Source organism: Zosterops lateralis (assembly GCF_965231275.1).
Source record: "Zosterops lateralis genome assembly, chromosome: 1".
Lineage (NCBI taxonomy): Eukaryota > Metazoa > Chordata > Aves > Passeriformes > Zosteropidae > Zosterops > Zosterops lateralis.
Window position 1 is genome coordinate 102,820,444 of NC_139762.1, and position 20,183 is coordinate 102,840,626.

Consider the following 20,183-nt stretch of genomic DNA (forward strand, 5'->3'; position numbering starts at 1 on the left):
AACAGCCATTATCCATCTAGTAGGGGGGAGCTGCAAATTAGTTGCTTGTGCAATTTTCATTTTCTTTTTTGACACCAACAGATAAATTTGCCTTCATGTGGCATAGTTTCTGGAGAGATCAGATAGAAACCACATCAGGGGCTGTGCTGGTGGCTCACTGCCCTCCCGAGTTTCCTTGAGATTTATGGAAGTGAAAATGCTGCTCTGGCATCAGGCCCCTTTGCTGGGACCCAGCAGAGGAGCACTGAGTTGTGAGGATGACTATTTCTGAGAGCAGTTGGTTTGTAGAATTTGGATGGTTGAAACATGTGAACTGAGAAGATATATCCCAATTTGTTAGAAGAGACTTTGCAATACACTTTGGCTTTTTAGCATCTTGTCAGCCTTGGCCTGGTGATCAGTCTGATGGTCACAGAGCTGCTGGGAGATGATGACAGCATTTCCTTCACTGCCTCCTTTCCTTGCACTGCAGGCTTCTCGCCTGTTTGTCTGTGCTCAGGACCTTGTGCACCTCCTGAACTTGCATGTGCAATTGATTTCTCTAGTCAAAAGAAGAGCATGCCTTTGTCTGCCCTTACATACACACACATGCAGTTTGTTTAGGTTAACCCATAGCAATTGGCATTTTGTACCGATCTCTTTGAAGCATTTCCTCTCCAAAGGAATAATAATGGAAAAAAACCTCAACCAAACAGAAAAGCAAAAAATCCCAAACGCTATATTGGTCGACTGTTTTGGAATAGTTGCCAAAAGAAATCAATGCTGAGCCTGGGAAAGCTGCAAAATTCTTTCTTGGGTTTTTATTAGTAGGAGAGAAGTGACACACACTGAGTTTGGTCACTCAGACACTGTTCAAAGTCTAAATTGAAAAAAAAAGTTGTTTCAGCTTGGGTGTTCTTGATGGTTTGCAGATGTGTAACAGTGCATAGATACTCAGCTGTGGGGTAGGCTGCAGGCCCCCTTAATTGCAAAGAATAAATTACCAATCCCCCATCCCTGACTGAAGATTCTGAAACTGAGCAGTCGCTGTGGTGGCTTTGCCTTACTTCCTTGCCAAATGTTACATCTCCTCACCAAAGATTTCGAAATGTCAGCAGTATAAGAGAAAATAATATACCTTTTTTTGTTTGTGATATTGGACACCTGTTACTGCCTGATGGGGGAAGTACAGTGGAAGGTTTATTTTTTCTTAAAAATACATTTTTCCCTCCTCACAAAATGTTCATTCTGAGGTCAGCCTTGACAAATCTTTATTAGACTGTAATTAGTATTCTTTTATTAACATTGACATTGTCTTTTACTTCTTTTTATAGTAAATTGGAGAGTGGGGAGTTGTTTATGGTCAGTCCATTTAATGAGTTACCTGAAACCATTTTGTAATGCAGACTTAACAGAAAGAAGTAGTGTTGTGCTGTTCATTGAATCTCAAGAGGTTTTTTTTTTTTTTCTTCTTTTTTCCCTTCATTTTCCTGCTGATGGCTATGACTGTGCTGAAACCATGGACTTCACAAATGGGATGAACGGCTGCCCCCTGGAATATGGATAATTTTGGTGAGTCTGAAAATTGAGTTTCACTTACTTCTGATTGTTTGGGAGAAAGAGCAAGAATGTTATGTATTGGAAGTTGTGCTTGATGAAAGATAAGACTGCTTTTGCACTGTTTATTTTGTCAATGCAAAAGGGAAAACTTACTAAATTTCAAATTATTTTGATGGAATGGTTTTTTCGTTGGGTTTTTTTTTTCCTTATTCTGTTTTATCACTGGCAAAGGTGAAGGAATTAACATGCTCTGGATTAATTTGAAATAGTGTCATGTTATGAGATTGAGTGTTATTGCCTCTGTAATAACTTTTAAATTACTTTTCTGTAAGACATGCTGTGAAGCAACAGCTTAGAACGTTTTAATTTTTCTTTCCTGGCTTATTCAGTTGTTTCTGCAAATAGTTCAGACAGAAGATGATAAATTCATTGGATGACTTTTTAGAGAAGCACTGTGTCGTTCTCTTTACTGTTCCTAATATTGGTGTTTGCTTGTGGTGTTAACTTTTAAGAGATGATCTGTTGATGGTGTGTTTGCATTAAATATTGTAGAAGAATTTTCCATGAAAAGGTTTTCCATCACAAGTAGTCTCTGGTGAGGTTTCTTTTTTTAAATCAAAAAAGCACAAAACTCTGTCAGGGTCATACTGTTTCCTTGTGTACAGATGGCTGACTTGCAGAATATTCTTCTGGGGGTATCCACTGTTGCTCCCTGAGGAGGTGGTTTTGGCACTCTGGGCTTTCAATAAAGGTGACTGGACAGCTGCAGGGAAAACATTTGCTTTGAATATATCAACCTGGAGATCTGCTCCAGGAGTGTGGTTAGAGGTGGTAGTATTTACCCAGTGTTGTCTGAAGGAGTAAAAAAGCTGCCTCTGAGCACTGAGATGAGGAGGCTTAGCAGCCTTGGGATTTATCTCTGAGCTATTTAGACCTAGCAGGAGTGACTGGTTACTACTAATAGGTTTAATTAGGGAAAACAACTTGCTTCACCTCTCACTTGTGTGGTGCCAACCTCGCTTATGTACAGCCTTAAGTTTTGAGGGACAAGACAAATGTGATTTGGGAGTGGAGTTGGCTGCCTGTCCTATCCCAGCATGAGGCGAGTGCTCCCGGTGTGGTGATGGCCCTGTCCTGGGCAAGGCGTGGGAGTGAGCCTGGGGCTGGCACTGGCTACTCGCTGACAGATTGTGGCTGAGTTTAGCTGGTACACACCCTTCGGGGGGGAGGGGAGAAGGTTGACATTGGCTCTCTCTTCCTCTCCTCCTTCACTTCCAGTCTCTTGAGTGTGCACAGTCTGCGTCACCTGCATTCTTTGCACTGGTGCAAAGAGCCTGAGACTAAAAGGTGGACATCAAACTTAAGGATATCTTATCAGGGACAGATTTAGAGAAAATTTCAGATAAAGCCTGATAGTTTACTTTTGAGCATTTCTGAAGTATTGCTGCTTAATCCTTTTTATTGATCTATAGCTTATGCTGGAAAGCTGTTGTCTCAGGGCAATTTCCAGAGTCCTGGAGGATAATGGCATTAATCACATACCATGTGACCTTTCAGGCAGGATGAACATTTGTTGCACTGCTGCCTTTACCTTCACTCTAAGTTCTGGTTATGTCTTTTACTCCTCAGCTGCATGGCTTAAGAGTGTGGTTAAGAAGCCTTTTGCATGACTAATACATGGTGGTTTGGTGACTAAGTAGCAGTGAGGTCTGTAAGGTGACTGCTGCTTTGGATTGCTGTCCTTTGGTGTGCTAAGGAGCCTTGAGGAGCCTAAGAGGGCAATAGCTTCTGGGCCCAGGAGCAATGCATATTTAATGTGATGGACACACTGCTCAAAACTCTGAGTCTGAAAACCAGCAGACCGCATTCCTCATAGCTTTGCTCCAGCATGTGTCTTGATTTTTTGGCCTATTTTGTAATCTGCATGAATAATTGGCTCTCATGTTGCACCTATATAAAGAGATGCTTCTTCGATATCTGGAAGTGCAGTAATGAGTGCTGAAGTGCTGCCATCACCATGGCACATCAGGGAAAGTTTGATGTGATCACATGGGTGAGCTTTCCACCCAAGTTTTATTCTTAGATTTGTTTTTCACTTTCACTCTGATTTGGTTATATTTGAATTTTTGGCAAATGCTGTTAGCAAAGTTTAAATCTGAAACAGCAATCTAAATCACAGAGCTAAGTGTACTTTGCATAAACAGATAAATAGCAGAGCTAAAAGTATAAGAAGTGCTTTCTTTTCACTGAAAGAGTGACATCATTGCAAGCTTTTCTCAGTGGTTGGAAGGCCAAGAGACAGTGGATACAAGTTGAAATGAGAGAAGTTCACACTGGTTAGGTTAGTGTTTTCACTCTGAGGACAGACAGCTGGGTAGGGGCACAGGTTGCCTGGGGAGGCTGTGCAGTTTCCATTGTTGGAGACTGACTGAACAAAGCCCTGAGCTGGATCTCACAGCTGGCCCTACTTGGAGCAGAAGCCTGGACCAGAGACCTCATGAGGTTCCTCCTAACCTGAATTAATTTGTGATCTGTCAAAAACCACTTGAATTTAGAAGGATGTTTATGCTGGGAAAAAGAGTAAAGGCAGAAGAGTTAAGTGGCATGGTCACAGAGGGTATTGTGATAACAGCAACATGGTGGTGGCTGCTCTAAGATGCAAAGGGATGTAGCATCTGGCCAGACTTGTTCTGAAGTGCTTTGTGGGGCTGTCCGTGAAGGTTCATTGCTTTTGGTTTTAATTGAGCAAAGCAATTAAAACCTGACACTTTCTGCTTCTGAAGAAGCTCTTTGTTTTATGCCAATGGTAGCTGTACAACTAATCTCTAAAATTTTGCAAATAATCAGCTGACTTTGTATTGGTTAACGCACCACTAACCTTGTGGGAAGAGATTTCAGAAGTAAATTCTTAATGCAGAAGGCTTCCAATCTTTCAGGGATTTTTTTGTTTAGTTGGTTGGAGGGTTTTTTTTAGAGATTGATATATGGCTATTTGCATTCCTTCAAAAATTGTGTGGGAGTGCAAATAGGAGGCAGATGAAAATCTGTGGGTTGATCAGACTGAACATGAGCCAGCTCAAAGTGATGTAGGTGCTTATGGGTGTTTATATGAAGCCAAACAGTGCTTCTGTAGAGGGGGAGAAAAGTGGTCAAGGTACTGATGCAACCTTGCAGGATGAAATAGGTGAACCTGTGAAGAGGAGTGTGGATGTCTCAGAGATGACCACAATGCCATTAGCACTGCTAATGGTTTACACAACTTTCCAAGTGTGTTTTTCTCTGTGTTTTCAGGAAGACGGCCTGCAAAATTGGAGCTGGTTAGTCTGGCAAACACTTGAAATCTAACAGAAAATGTCTCATTTTGGTTTTTTTGCTCAATTTTTCTTTCTCCTGGAAGGGCATTAGTTTAACTCACAGACTGACTTTTCCTTCTTTGTGTTTGGAGGCAATACAGGTGAATGTGGTAAGCAATAGTTAGTAACTCCTAATGGGATTTTAAAAGTTTTTGCTTATTTTTGCAATTTTTAAACAACTATTCCATCTGCTTCCACCCACATACTTAGTGAACTATCATTCTTGCCAGTCATGCCCCAGCTGTGATGAGATGTGTTCAGTGGATGAGATCCCAGCAAGGCCAGAGTTTTATCCCTTTCATGTTCTGAGACTGAAAGCCATTGCTGTGAGAAACTGAAAGCTTCAGATTTTAGGCTTAACTCTACCTTGTCTGTAACCACTCTGTTCTGTGTGTCTGCACAGTGTTTTCAGAGTTACACTTGTGTAATTGTAGTGGCTTTGTGTCCACCTTCCCTACAGCATCAGATACTACACTGGGTGATTTGCCTTTTCTTTTAATTTCTTTTATACATATGCAAAGCCTTTGTATTTGTTCTTCTCTATATTTTTCGCAAAGCTGGTTATTTTCAGCTGTTACATGGATAATAGTGCTGATGAACAAGTATTTCGTCTGACATATAAAAAGCATAGCCGTAAAGAAAATGAAGCAGGGAAAATTACAGTGGCAAAGGTTCCTAAATTATAGTTGTATAGGAAGATTGTGATAAGGAAGTAGTTAAACATTGCTATTTAGTCAAACCTACAACTGTGACTAGTACTTCGATTGTCTCCTCCTTTTGCTGACATTTAATTTGTGTGATTGGTGAGATATTCTTCCTGCTAATAAAGTCTCTGTTTTATTGAACCAGAAGCTTGTGGAAGTACATGGGTGTGTTCTCCCAGATGGTTTTAGGTCAAGTGTGAAACAATTGCTAATTATTTTCAGATTTACTTGTAAAGGAAATGTTAGGTGCTTGCTATTAGATGTTTAGCCACTGTTTAAAAAATAAATAAAACCAAGACACAAATCAATCTTCCCATCTGAGAGCAGATCTGTGTCCAGATTAGATACACTGGAAGGCAAACATAATGTAATAGGACTGAACCAGGATGTTCACAGACTGAAGTGTCAATGTTTGAGGTGGCTGTATGCTTGCTACAGCTGCAAAGCCCATGGCTTTTATGGCTGCAGTATGTTTGCTCACAAGCCCCAGCTCTGACAAACAGATGTGATCATTGTCCTGTGTGTGCTCTTTGTGGGGTCGAGCGGTCACTTGCCAGTGTGATAGTGAGTACAAGCCACCATCTCCTGCCAGCATGTCTCATGTTTGAAGAGCTTTGCTTGGTTTTAGAGCATGCCAGCAGTAATCTGCAAGACCCAAAGACCATCTTTGATCCACAAGGATGTGGGACCGAGGAAATGTTCTATGTAGGCTTTCCACAGAAATAAGGAGTGAGTATGGCCTTTTGGGGAAAATGAAAACTTCCACTGATCATCACAGATACTCTATTTTCCCTTCTGGAAATAGCCATTAGGATCTATGATCGTGGTAGGTCATAACTCCCCTTTTTCTCTCCTCCCATCCTGTTTATAAAATGCCCTAAGGCAAGCTGGGTTACTGGGGGTAATTCTGTTTGAACGGGATGGATCACTATGAGCAAAAGGTAGTTTTCAGTGGTAAAGATAACTACCTTTGTGCTTATCTTAACCTCGATGAAGCTATTACCGAAGGTTTGTTAGGAAAAGAATGAGGTGAGGGCAGTGGCCTGGACTGAGCAAAGGTTAAAGCAATCAGTGATAGCTTGGCTGTCAGCAGAATTGCATTGCTGGGAATCGGGTCTGAGGCTTTGCACAACTTTATTGTCTGCTTGTCTTCCAGCTGTTCCTGCGAGTGTGTCCTTCAGCAAGCTAAGGAAAGGCCAAGGGTTGTTTGCCTGCAATTTCTGCCTGCCCTTTCCATTGTGGGGCCAAAATACTGCAGAACTGGCAGTTGTTTGTGGTGGAGCCTGAGATAAATGGGTTTATCCGGTATCCAGGAGGCTGCTCTGTTTGGATCTTGGCAACTTGTCTCTCTTTTTTTTTTTTTTCTTTTTCTTTCTCACCAGAATAGTTGTGCTGAGGTTTGGTGTTGTTGCGTCCTATTTTTAACACCAAAGCTCACTTATCTCTCGTTGAATGTGTGGTATGTTTCATTTGAGAGAGGTGGCACTTCATCAAATGTCACAAATGAGCCTTCTTGCTAGAGCTATTTCAAATCAACTAAAAAAGGATTCTTCCTATTTAATTTTAATTTACATGTGCAAAATTTTCATACAGTTGGAATCAGTGCAGTTTATTGTCAAAAATAAAGAGATGTCAGACCCAGCCATAGTTCTCTCAACCCAGTACTATGTTTGTCATATAGTTTTACAAAAATCCACGTGTGCCTAATTTATTTTAAGTATTGTTGGTATTTTACACCAAAGTAATATCTGTAGTAGAATAAAAAATTCCTTTGCAGTTGCCTGGTATTGAAGAGTGTTCCTTTATGCAGAGATATAATTGCTGGACAGTATATCTTTTTGCTTTAAGGACAGTCACTGCAGCTGTTTGAGTCCTGTCATGTTTATGCATGACCAGATATTGCAACAGGCCGTAAGAGTTTGCTGCAAGGAGAGTTTTCATTTTTCAGTCTTGGGAAGTGGGCTCCATCTAGTGTTTAATTTAAAGATTAAACTCCAGTTCCTTTTCTCAAACGCCCTTGCAGTGTGGTTAAAGGACACAGAGGAGGAATTATGATAGGCATTGCTTTCACTGATGATTATCTAGTGAGACTTTATCCAGTACAGTTAGTGTAGGAATGGCAACCTGAAACACTGCATCTGTTTTACACATGCACACATGAACCTAAAATAATTCTTTTATGAAATAGCACATGGATAAAAAGAAATTAAACCAGCATGGCAATGATGTGATCATGGAGTATTTTGTGGTTAGTTCCTCTCACACTATTTGATGTGGCATATTGGAAACCAGCATGTTCATCTATAAAATCAAAATTAGAAAACTAATTGTGGGGTTCTTTTATGAAGTAATGAATTTTGAAATGTGTATTGGGTATTAATATCCAGTCAACAGAATATCTTCCAATATGTAATGCTTCTATATAGAAGCATATGGGTTTCCAACCTTTATTTTTATCGTTTTCTCAGTATTTCAGCTATTGTAATATTTAACCCTCTCTCAAATTCTACTTTAATTTTTTTACTAAACAGAATATTGCATTCTGAACTGTTTTTGACTAAAATAGAATTGTATTTGATAGTTAATCTATCATATCTCCAGTGCCCTGATAATAAGTGCTATGAAACAGAGTCAAGGAACAGGAATAAGATTATTTTTTTTTCTTGAAGCTGGAACAACTTGAGAAAATTTTAAATACTTAAGACTGAATGCATATTTACTTACTACACTCCATACTGAAGAAGCAGGAACTCAGAATTTTGGTCAGGAGGGCACAACAGTAAACCTGCAGAGAGGAAGACCTGGGCTCTCTGAGGACTGTTGAATTATTAGTCCAGTGGGGTTTTGTCCAGCTGTGATTTTCCAACCTCTCCTTAAAGGGACATTTGGAGCCACTTAAAGAAGCTTTTACCCTGAGCAGTCTAGCACTTTCTAGCACTTTGGGACTGATGAAGAAAGAGGCAGGTGGGCACCATGACTGTGCTGAGTGTGACTGCACGGCTGAGCCACCAGCCCCTCCCTCCCTGCCTGCAGGGGGATGTTGCAGACCTCTGCCATTACTCAAAGACACGGTGGGGTTGTGAGTGCTGCCTTTGCATTGCTTACATTGACAGCTGCAGGGCTGCCTGTCCTGGTGAGGTGCAGGAGATCCCCCATGCAAATCCCCAGACAGCTCTTGGCTTATTTTCCGGCAGTTGCCTGAGAAGTGTGAAGCAGGGGCTGGGATCCAGGCCTGAGTCATTGGCAAAGAGCCTGTTGTTGTTTCATCTGTAAAATATTTGGGGTCTGGGCTTTCCAGATGACGCTTGTGAGCTGAGTGCGGCCAAAGTTGATGGGAAATATCTGGTGCCAGGAGGGAGTGGGAAGATGGCCCCTTAGCCATGTGGAATGGGGACCTGTTGTGGTGAGGTGCTGGGGAAAGCGTTGGGAGTGATGGTTATGGAGAACAGTCAGGGAAATGGGATGTGGGTGGTGAAACCCTCTGGGCATGGGGCACCACCTGCCAAGCCCTGGAGCCTCCCAGTATTGGGATGTGCTGGTTTCACACAGCCAAGGAAGGGAGCCTGAAGTTGGACAGAGGGCTTAAGTACATATACATACACACACTTCCTTGAAAACTCATAATTTGTTGTTGTTACTTTTGTTGCCTTTTTTTTTTTTTTTTTTTTTTAAAGCTTTTGACCTGCTGGTGTACTTTTCAAACTTCCCCATAGGTGGAAACTTTGTCTCTCAACCTCACAAGAGATGGTAGAATTGGAATAGACACCTGGATTTCTTTTACTATTAAATGCTATCTTCTGTAGGAAAAAAAGAAAACCAAACCAACATTGCATTTTCTGTTGAATTTTTAAAAAACTTTGAAATACCACATTGTTAAATCCAGTTTTCTTTTCCATGTTACTTAATTTCACACTTCTTCTGGAAGTGAAGGACAATGAAAGCAAACATGTTTGTGTCATTTGAAGCTTCTGGGTCTTACAGATCTAGTAGATCACTACATATTTTGTGGGCTTTGTGTTTATTAATTACCTATGTAGAAGCTGGGGCTATACTTCAATTTCTAAACAAATGTTGGAAATATCTGCGTTTCACTTAAATCCTTTTGTCACTTTAAAAAAAAAGGAAGTCTGGGCAGCAGGCAACATGGTGGCGGCACCAGGGGTAGTTTGTAAGTGTTGCTGCATTCACCAAGTCCCTCTGCTGATCATAAAAGAGATAAAGGAACAGAGCAAATGTCAGAGAGTCCTTCTCTTCTGCAAAATGGCAAAACTAAGGGTAATCTAGAAGAGAGATGCTCTGCAGTGCTTGGAGAGCTGTTGCAGGATTTGTGACCGAACTGAAAATGAAAGCAAAGTCTTGAGAACATGAGGTTGTGGAAAGGTGGTTCTGGTGCCTGAAAATTGGGTATGGAGCTTTCTGATATTTCCAAACAAATTTGCATTGTTACAGAAGTAAAGTGTTAAAATAAAGATGGAGTGGGAAAGAGCAGAAATAATTCATGGTTTGAAGTACTGCAGGTCATGAAGATAAGTAATTACTCCTAATATATTTAAACTGAAAGAAAAAGAAAGCTTAAATAAAAGGATTGCAAGGAGGAGAAGAAAGCATTTGACTATTAAGACCACTTACGTATTTTAGACTTGGTAAATCCAAGTAAAATTAAGGAATAAAATACTTTGTCATTTACCTGTTCTCTTTAGGGCAGAGGTTAGCAAATACTCAGTGCACTGTGGAAGTAAATAGTAAGGGCAGACAGTTGGCATCAACTAATAGATGTGTTGGGTAGTGTATTTTGAGAGAGAGAAAATGCGCTAATACATCAATTAACCAGATTAACAGTGTTAAGATCCTTTATTTAGGACAGAGGTATTTTTAAGGCAGGTAAATATGGCACTTTGGGATGTGGTTTAGCAGTGGATTTGGCAGTGGTAGGTTAACAGTTGGACTCAATGGTCTTGGAGGTCTTTTCCAACATAAACCATTCTGCAGTCAGCATTTCATACCGTGGTGTGATCAGGTCCTGGCTGTTAATGTTCCTCAGCATGGCAGGCACAGCACCTGTGTCACAGTGGATGTATGTTCACCTCTCAAGAACTTTTGTACCTTTTCCCCACACAAACTTGAGCCTGCTGGCCTGGGAGCTGGACCCAGCTAGCACCTACAGCTTTGCATTGGCTTTGGTTACCTGACTTGAACTCCTTTCTTGCTCTGCTGGGGATTGATGTCTTTGGTAGCTGCACAACCTCTTGGGTCTGTGCCATGGTAGCATGTGACACTGGAAATTTATGAGCCAGAAATGTGCTGGTAAAAGGACATTAATTTAAACTGAAGGAAGAGAAATAGGGAAGGCAACTTCATTGCCCTGAGATTGAGAAGACTGGTTTCATGGCCTAAACAATTGCTTTTATCATTAAATTTTCTTTTTAGTTGGGGAAGAGATGCTACCATCCTCCTTCTTAACGTGCCCATAAGAAATAATAGTGAACATTATTATATTGTAGCTCTGCTCTCACAAGTTTGATGTTGTGAAGTGTCTTGCTTCTGGTTTCTTCTGTGCTGAGAGAGACATAAATCGTTCCTGGATGAAAGCTTGCTCTAATTTGTGGATATGAAATTGGTACAAATTTGCCTGTTATTGCTGACGTCATTTCTTCTTTGTCTGACCTCATTCACCTGGCATTAAAATCATATTACTGTATCTCATTTAAAAATTGCTACAGCTAATAGGGAAAACCTTCGCTTTAAGTGTTTTTTTGGCTTGATCTAATCTATGTCTTTAATGTCTACTCTGGGACTGGATCCAGATCTTCAGTGCTGACAAGTGCCTTTTAACGTCATTTATTTATTATGGGGAAAACAATTTAAAAGCTTAGTTATTAAAGCCACTTTTTATAGGGGAAAGTAATGAAATTGTCCGGTTTGAAGGTAGAAGTTACACAACTTAATATTTAGTCTTAAATAGCATTATTGAAGCTGAATACACACCATTAAAATCGTTCAAGGTTTATTTTGTTGCAAAACCCAAGCAGAGTGCCTTCTAAAATGATACTTTGTAATGCAATGGCCAAAAGTTGCTGCTCTGCCAGCAGTACAGTTTGCAGGTTACAAGTAATCCAGATTTTATTGGTTTGCTATGCCAGACTGCCTGCCCTTGCACTAAGGCCCTTTCGGTCAAAGACCAAGCAGGTTTGCAGATATTCTCCATTAAAAACATAGGCATGAGGTTAACTGGAGTTCTTTGGGAGCTTATTGCTGTGTAAATAGCAATATAAAACTAGATCGAACTGGAATATGCAATAGCATTTGTAATGGTTTTATCCTTCTTCTCAAATTTCTGCTTTGCCTAGAAGTTATAAGGGTGCAACACAAACCTAAAAGTTTCCAATCCTAGAAAAACTGGTATGTGATCTAAATTTGTCAATTAAAACATACAGGTCCTAGCATACAAAAAACCCAAAAAAGTAGTATGACATTTTTTTAGAATGCGCAATACAATGTTGAATTCATGAAAGCTTGCTTCTCTTGATAACTTTGTTTAAGGGAAGAGCTGACAACTAGTCAACTGGTGTGTAAAAGAAAGTGTTGAATTAAGGTTGTAAAAGAAGAAGAGTAGTTTCATTAATTCCAGAGTTGATTTTACTTTTTGTTTGATTTAATGGCTTTCATGATTTGATTTTCATTAGCATGCAAATATTTCTTTCTTGCTGTGCTCAGTGTTGAAAAAGATAAAATAAAGCAAAATACAAAGAGAAGCTATGAAGACAAATCTTTTTCTTCCATAGGAAAATGTAAATGTTATCAATTCTAGGAGAAATAATTTAAAGAAAAAGTATGCTTCTCAGAAAAGTGCAATAATCAGAGGTTTTGAATATTTCAAGAACAATTGTGTTGTTACATCAAAATAGCTCAATCAGGGCAGGAAAAATGCAGTATTGATAAATGATGATGCCACCAAGTGAGATATTTCGGCTGGTATTGTCACCAAAATGTATTTATAGAGCTCCCAGGAGCAAATCAATGCTAGACTGCACCAGAGTGGTAACTTTCCTGGTTGGGTTTATTTTACCTGCTGCATTTCATTGTGTTTATTTTTGAATAGGAAATAAACCATCACTTCTGGGATATTTGGAAATGAGAACTTAGACACCCATTATGAAATACACTGCTATTTCTTTTATCTGGATGAAAAAAAGTATAAGAAAGCTTTGATTGGTTTAGATCATCTGATGGCAATCTAACAAAAAGGCTTCTTGTGTGAGGGAATCACTTCATTTCTTCCTGACCTTTATTGAGTCCTAATATCTGTAATTTTATTGTTGAGAGAAAATAGTCCTTTAACTTTTTACAAAGGAAATATGCTTTGAAAAACCTATGGCTGCACTACATCTCAGATCAGCCTGACTGATAACTTCATACATATTTTGTTGTAGGAATTTGATTGCTTTGCATGTAAAATTTAGTGTTGCTGATGTTACACTGGTACAACTCTGCATATTATTAAAATGGCTTGCTGCAACATTTCCAGCTTAAAAAAAAAAATAAAAATTGGAAAAACCCTGTTGCTTGAAGCCTGCTGGCAAGAAGGTAGGTGAGAGAAGGGTGTGCGCATTAAGAAGGGTTGCAGACTGAAAATGAAGCAGAACGTGCAGAGGCCATCATACAATTAAATTCAGCACTGTTCAAGCACATACTCCACATTTGCTTAAGACAGAGTATGTAAGTGGTCTTAATGTCAAAAGGACCTCTTACATACTTAAGTGAATTTATAATTGTTGGATTATTAGAAATTCTTTACTGTGAAGATGTTGAAGCACTGGAACAGGTTGTCCAGAGAAGCTGTTGATGGCCCTTTTCTGGAAGTGTTCAAGGCCAGGTTGGATAAAATTTTGAGCAACTTAGTCTAGTGGAAGGTGTCCCTGCCCATGGCAGGCAGGGTTGGAAGTAGATGATCTTTAAGGTCCCTTCCAACACAAACCATTTTGTGATTCTCTGATTATGTCCCAAGCTGTCTTGGAGAAATATTGCTGCTAATAAATTCTTATTGCTTGAAATAGGAAAGAAGAATTTTAAACCACCTATTCTACTATTAGAAAAAGGAAATAATGAGACAGAAATTAGAAGCCTTTTTTTGACAAACGCAATCCCTTCTCCCAAAGCACATCTAAGTAAGTCTTGCAGTGGTTTTTCCTGACCTGTTGTTTTGTTACAACACTCAGATGCACTTTTCCCTCCTCACTGCATACAGATGTCTCCTTTGAATCTTCCCCTTTCTTCATGATTAAGTGCTCCTGAACTCCACTTGCTGATGTGCTTGGTGCCTCCTCACTGTGTCCAGCCCTTGCTGTCCTTCCATGCCCTCCTGTCATGCTGCAGGAAGCCCAGGTGCCCCTCATCAAGCTCTCCTTGAGCTCTGGCAGGGCTCTGCCCATAGTCTCAGCCCAGTGCCACTTGGATCCCACCTCACTGCCAACCTTATCCCATTGTACCACCCCTTTGCTGGCCCTGGGCAGCTGCTTGGGGTGCTGTGCTGCTGAGGCTGCTGACTCTCTTTGCACAGACTCACAAGTGGCTGGATGGTTTCCCGTTCTTCCCTTGTATCCCACTTTTCCTAATTTAAATGCTATGTTCGCATTTACCAGCTCTTTTCATTTCTCTCCTCCTCTGGTTTTTGTGGCTCTCCTAAAGCTGAAGCAGAGCTCTTGCAGACCCACTGAAACTTTCTGACTGGGATCAGAATGGAAACACAAGGCTCAGGATCCCAGGAGCAGCATTGGAAAGCCCTTTTCTGTTTGGATCACTTACCAGGACAAATCTTTTGAACTGCATTAAAGTTTTGAAAAATGAGTTTCCCTTTAAAAGCCTTGCATTTTCCTATGGTTATAAGCTGAGAACTGATTTGGAAGTGTCCCAGAAGTGGAGCCATTTGGCTTGCTGTTGCTATCTAGGGGGGTCACCAAAGGCAGCTTTTGGTTTTTAACCTCTACAAAATGTTCCCTGCCCATAATTAATGCCTGATGCCAACCTTAGATATGCACACAGTGTCTCATGGGGAGAAGAAAATCATTGCAATAAAGTTAACGTTTTAGCTACTGATGTGTACTTTCCAAATGTTCATATTTACTGGAATAAACTTTATTTATTTCATTTTAATGCAGTTAGATTTGTTCTTATGTCAGACACAAATGAATCAGTAGTTTTCTGGCTCATCATATTTATTCTATAAATTTTTTTTTCAATTATACCAAATCTTCTGTACCTTTGAATAGGAATACACTGAATTCCAGTAGCTTAACTATTTTTATTTTCATTTTGCACGTACAACATGTTAGATAAACACTTCTTTCATCCATCATGGGGTACTGTGTTTTGAACTAGGGATTGTGTTTTGGCCAGCAACATAAAGGTCTACATGTGCTACATGTGGATTGAAGGAATATATATTACTACTGCTGGTGGAAACATTCTGCCCTTGCACTTCCCTAGGATGTGCTGCTCCTTGCTCATACTTAAGGAGATTTTATGTTCTGGAGATTTTCTTTCTAGCCATGGTTAAATGGCAGTCTGGAGACAGCCCAGGTTTTAATGTCAACACTGAGCAGAATAACACAAATGTGCTGCAGAGTGTGTGTGGCAGATAGTGCAAAACCACTTTGACTCTTCAGGATAAATTAATTCTCTCCTCCTCTGGTGTCATGGTTTTGTCTTGGAGCTCTGCCAGTCTAGCAGAAGAGCATCCTTCTCTCAACTCTTTCCTACCATCACTATCTCATGTTCATGGTCTATTTCCTTTTCTCCCTCTCTCTGCAATAACTCAGCTTTCACTTGGACATTTCTTTCAGACTGTCAGTTGATAAAATACAGAGTAGCCCTCTCATCTTCTATTTATTTGTCTTCTTTTTACCTATTAAACAGTTTCTCTTGCATGCTGCCGTTCTCTAGATTCTGCTTTACCCCTGGTTCCTGTACAAAATATAGCCAGAAAAGGACTTTTATTAGCTGTCAATTTTTCAGAACAGCACCTCAAATTCATAAATGGCTCTTGCGAGCTTTTTATCTTTCTTAAAGCTCCCTTTTGTATGACACTAAGAGAAGAGCAGTGACTGCTAATTACAGGCTTGCTGGGCATCCATGGGCTTCTCCTGCCTGCCCTGCTGTGTCCCAGGAATCAGCTCTGGCTCCAGTCCCATGCCTCAGTTGCAATCTCTGCCTTGAAGCAGCATTTGGGAGAGAGGCAACTGCTGTTCCTTCCTACAGTGACATACCTCCTCCTGATAATGAACATAATATACTATTAACAGGCTCTTGTAAAGGAGAGAAAAGCATTTTGCAGTTATTAATCAAATCCAAACATCCTTACTTCCACCAGCAGGAGGTTGGGCTTTTATATGGAGAGATCTATTATCCTTTCTTCTATTCAGCAGAGAGAGATCTTTTCTGCACAGACTTTGCAGTTTCTTCCATATGACTTCTCCATATGGGATGGTGTTCTTTGAGTCCGGTGATGATGATTACTATTATTTTGGCATTATTATTTATTTTTTGCTAGAGCTTTATGAGAGGTAAATCTCTTTCCCTTTGGGGTAGGTTCTACCTGGTATGGAGCTGAGAGACATCCTGTCTTCTTTTGTGGGTCTCAGAAATTAACAGTTCAGAACAACCTATTGGTCAGAGCAGCAGCAGTTGATGAAAAAACACTATAGCAGCACACATCAATAAAAACAAACCCAAAACCTCAAAAAAACCAAGAAATCCCACAAAATGTACTGTTAGTTTTTCAAGTATCCCATCCCCAGAGATTGATAGGATCCTGAGTGATGTCTCTTGCCCAGCTCTGGTGGCCTCTTGCTCAGCAGAGAAAAAATTTTCTCTCTTAATGACAACTGTCTGGGAGGACCATTGGAAGAGAATCTCCGTGGTTAATGATCTTCCTTCAGCATCTTCTCAGCCTTTTTCTGAGCTGCATGTGGAATCAAAAGTAGCTGTATAACATTTTTTTTAAATATTATATGTGAGATGTTACTTCTGCCAAATTAACTGCATTACACCTGTTGAAGCCATTTTGATTTGTTCTTTTGTCCTTCAATTTCATGCTGTGTAGTAGAACTAAGTAATTTCTATCAAGCTGGTTTGGAAGTTTCCATGTAAGACTGTATATACTAAATAATCAGGTTTAATAGGAATAGTTCTTTATTATACTATTTAAAAAATGGTATACCTTTAGATTAACATGCTTGAACACTATTAATAGAGAATTCAAACAATAAGTAATTTTCTGATATATCAATTCATTCACTTACAAGCAGTTTCTATGTTGAAATGTGTTTTCCTACCTAGCCTACATTGTAGTAATTGTACATATATTATCGCTTGCCAAGAGGAAATGTAAACAAATCATCAGTTCATAGCGTAAAAGTCTACTGATATTTTGATTTTTTAAGTGTTCCTCCTTTCTTTTTTTAGCAATTTTTATAAGGTGATGCATGGCAGAGAGATCTGGGTATCTTGTTTGCTCCTGAATCTTTCCCCCTGGCCCAAATTTATAAAACAGGTGCACAGAGTTCACCAGATGCTTTGGCAATCACATTAGCAGAGGTGCTGCTCAGGTTTCTGCATTGCATTTGGCAGTGTTACCCGTGATGGCTGCAGAGGAGAGGGTGAGTAGGGTGCCTGGTGGTCATGGCCCTGACTATCATTGCTATGGGATGGAGAGAGGAATGCTTTAGGAATGCCAAATGAGTCCCAGGCTTTGGTGGCTTTGCAGGGGAAGGAAACTGCTTTTATTCAACTCTGCAAACACTGAGTTGTTCAAAAACTATTTAACTCTTCATTGCGAATAGTTGGTATAAATATAGCGGTTCAGCTGGGAAAAAAAAAAAAAAAAAAAAAAAGGGGGCAGTGATCTCTGTGCATTTTGTTCCTTAATTAGGTTTCCCGTGATTAAGGGGTTTGTTCTCTTTCCTCATTTAGAAGTATTCCTCCACCCTCTTTGCAAGTGTAAATTGCTCTCCTGTAACGAGATCAATGGACCTTCACCGATTTACAGTAGTAGAGAATAATTTGGCTCGTTACACATTTGATGTGATCTGTGGTTATCTCCGCATGGACAGATAATAAAACATTAAGAACTAATAAAAAATGTCATATTCTCCAATACTGTGCTCTGTCTGTGTATACATGGATATGTTATTACACAGGAGTGGAGGAAAAGCATCCTTTGGGTCAACCCAGATGGAGACTTTTCTTTACTTCCTACTTCTGTTGTGAAACTCTGTTTTGTCAGTCAGGGTGGATAGAGGCTCTGGTTTAATCTTGGGTTCAGAATTTGTCCTGGCAAAGTGCAATTGCTCTTTACACAGGCACAACTGGAGGGTTTGATTATGTTTTTTAATCTAATGGAAACACAGATCCTAATGAAGTCTCTTACAGTGATACCAGGATGATGTTAAGGGTGGTTGTTTTCAGTCACAATCAGGATTTAAAATCAAACAAATCACTTCAAAATTGGTTGTTCCTGTAATTTGGCTGAGCAAGTAATCCATCACTCTTTGACAACCAGCTGGCTACAGGAAAGGCTCTTGCATTTCTGCAGGTTTGGTGCAGATCCTCAGAAACCTCTACCCCTGTGACAGCTCTGGTGAGCAGATTTTGCTGCCTGGTATCCTTGATCCTTTGGGAAGAAGTTAAATATGCTTTCTTAATTTTATTTCTTCTACAAAGAAAGTGTGTTGCAATGGTATTTTTTTGTGATACTGATACATGTTCCATCCCTGGTATTGGGAACTTTGGAAAGGGAAGTGAGAGTATAAGATAAAATTGATTGTGAGATGTGAGGAATTAAAAGAACTAATGCACTAATGTGGATTATGTGCAGGACTTTTTCTGTGCTCTGTTTTAAGAGGTGAATAAATTTTGTTTCTCAAGTTTCTGCATCTTTCAAATTCACAATGTGGGAATGTGAATATTGCTGAAAACCTAAAGTAAATTTGAAACAGCTCTGCTGCTGGCCAGCTGGTTACTACAAGTTCTTTTCCAAGTACTTTGTAAAAATACTATATTTCCTTATATGCAAATGTTGTTCCCACCACTATATATACTACAACACTATATATAATGACTTAGATGAGGATCTGGTTTACACACATCTTGCATGTAGAATTTTCTGGACTGACATTTTGCCCTATACAATACACGTGGTGTTTTTACTGAACACACTAAGAGGAATGAGAATAAAATGTCTAAAGGGATCACCTTGAGCTTATAGCCTTCATCCTTATAGCATAAAAATTCAGTGCTTTGAGCTTTTCATAACATGGGTGCTACTGATGAGTAGGGTTGGGTTTTATCTGTTTTCAGTAATGGCAGAGCTCTTTACTAGGTTTGATTTAGGTTTGTTTTGATTTGTTTTGTGGGTTTTTTGCAGGGGGAGGAAGGCATAGGCTGTGGTTTTGTTTTTTTTAATAGAGAACTCTGTCATGCTTATAAGACTAGAATATTTTACACGCTTTGTGGGTTAAGAAGCACTCAGAAGAACAAAGATGGTTTTGGCAAGGTGAAATAATTCTCCAGCCTCCTGGAGAATTTAACCCTGCTCAGGAAGCCTGGGTAAATTTCTAGGCTATGCTATTTTAAAATTACTCTTTTCCTCCTCTCACTTAGTGTGGATGACCCGACAGGAGTTTTTTGCCTGCTCAGTGAGGCCTCCCTGCTGTGAATCAGAGACATTCTCTGGTGGCAGGAAGCACAGATGAAATATCTTTGAAGGCATGGCAGCCCTTGGGGCTGCACACTGCGAATGCTTCGTTTTGTTTATCCAGCAGCTGCTTTGAAATGGGGCTCTAGGGTCTGTGCAGAGAGCAGGTGCCTGTACAAACCTCCTGTGCACCAAATCCAACAGTGACATCTCTGTCAATCACAAACATTAGCTTCCTTAAATATTTTCAACTGGATTTTCAATGATTTCATGGCTTCATCTGATATGTCTTGTCTGCAGTCACTAAAACCTTCCTCTGGTGTTCAGCCACAGTACTTGTGAGAAACACACATTTGCAAAAATGGATGAGGTGAAACCAAGCTGAGGTCAAATCCAGTTGTGGCTTGCTCTGGGGCATCCTGAAGTAGATGGGAACCTTGTGGGCTGCCTGCTGCTTACAGAGATTTTTTATTTACACCAAGAATTTCCTTCATTGGGCAGTATGGATTTAACCCACACTCGGAGGGTCCAACCTGGCAGGACGTGGCTATAATAATGAGCGAGATGGCTGATCACAGGTGCCTTGAAAAATCAAAAGGGTTTTAATAAAGATGGAAAATAACACAAAATGCAAAATAACGGCACAAACTTCTTGCTTGCTACTGCACCTCAAAAAGCTAAAAGCATGGAGTTCCTTTGTTCTCTCTCTTTAGTCTTAGGTGGGCTTTTTGGCCCTTGGCCAAATGAGTGAAACAACAGTCTTTAAGTAACATTTCCAGGATCCAATCTACACTTCTGGGCTGGCTCTGAGCCTATTGCAAAGAGAAATCCACAGAACTTTCCAGCTAATTTCTTAACGTGTCAAAAAATAAAATGAAACTCTTTCCTTATTTGAAA

General features: G+C 39.9%; 1 protein-coding gene across 1 annotated transcript in view; it reads left to right on the plus strand.

The window, feature by feature from the left end:
- Nucleotides 1–1,216: 1,216 nt before the first annotated feature.
- EPB41L3 (erythrocyte membrane protein band 4.1 like 3) overlaps nt 1,217–20,183 on the plus strand; it is a 134,341-nt gene continuing 115,374 nt past the window's right edge. The window contains exon 1 of the mRNA XM_083880241.1: nt 1,217–1,551. The gene's annotated coding sequence lies outside the window, so the exon portion shown is untranslated. The remainder of the gene's footprint in view (nt 1,552–20,183) is intronic.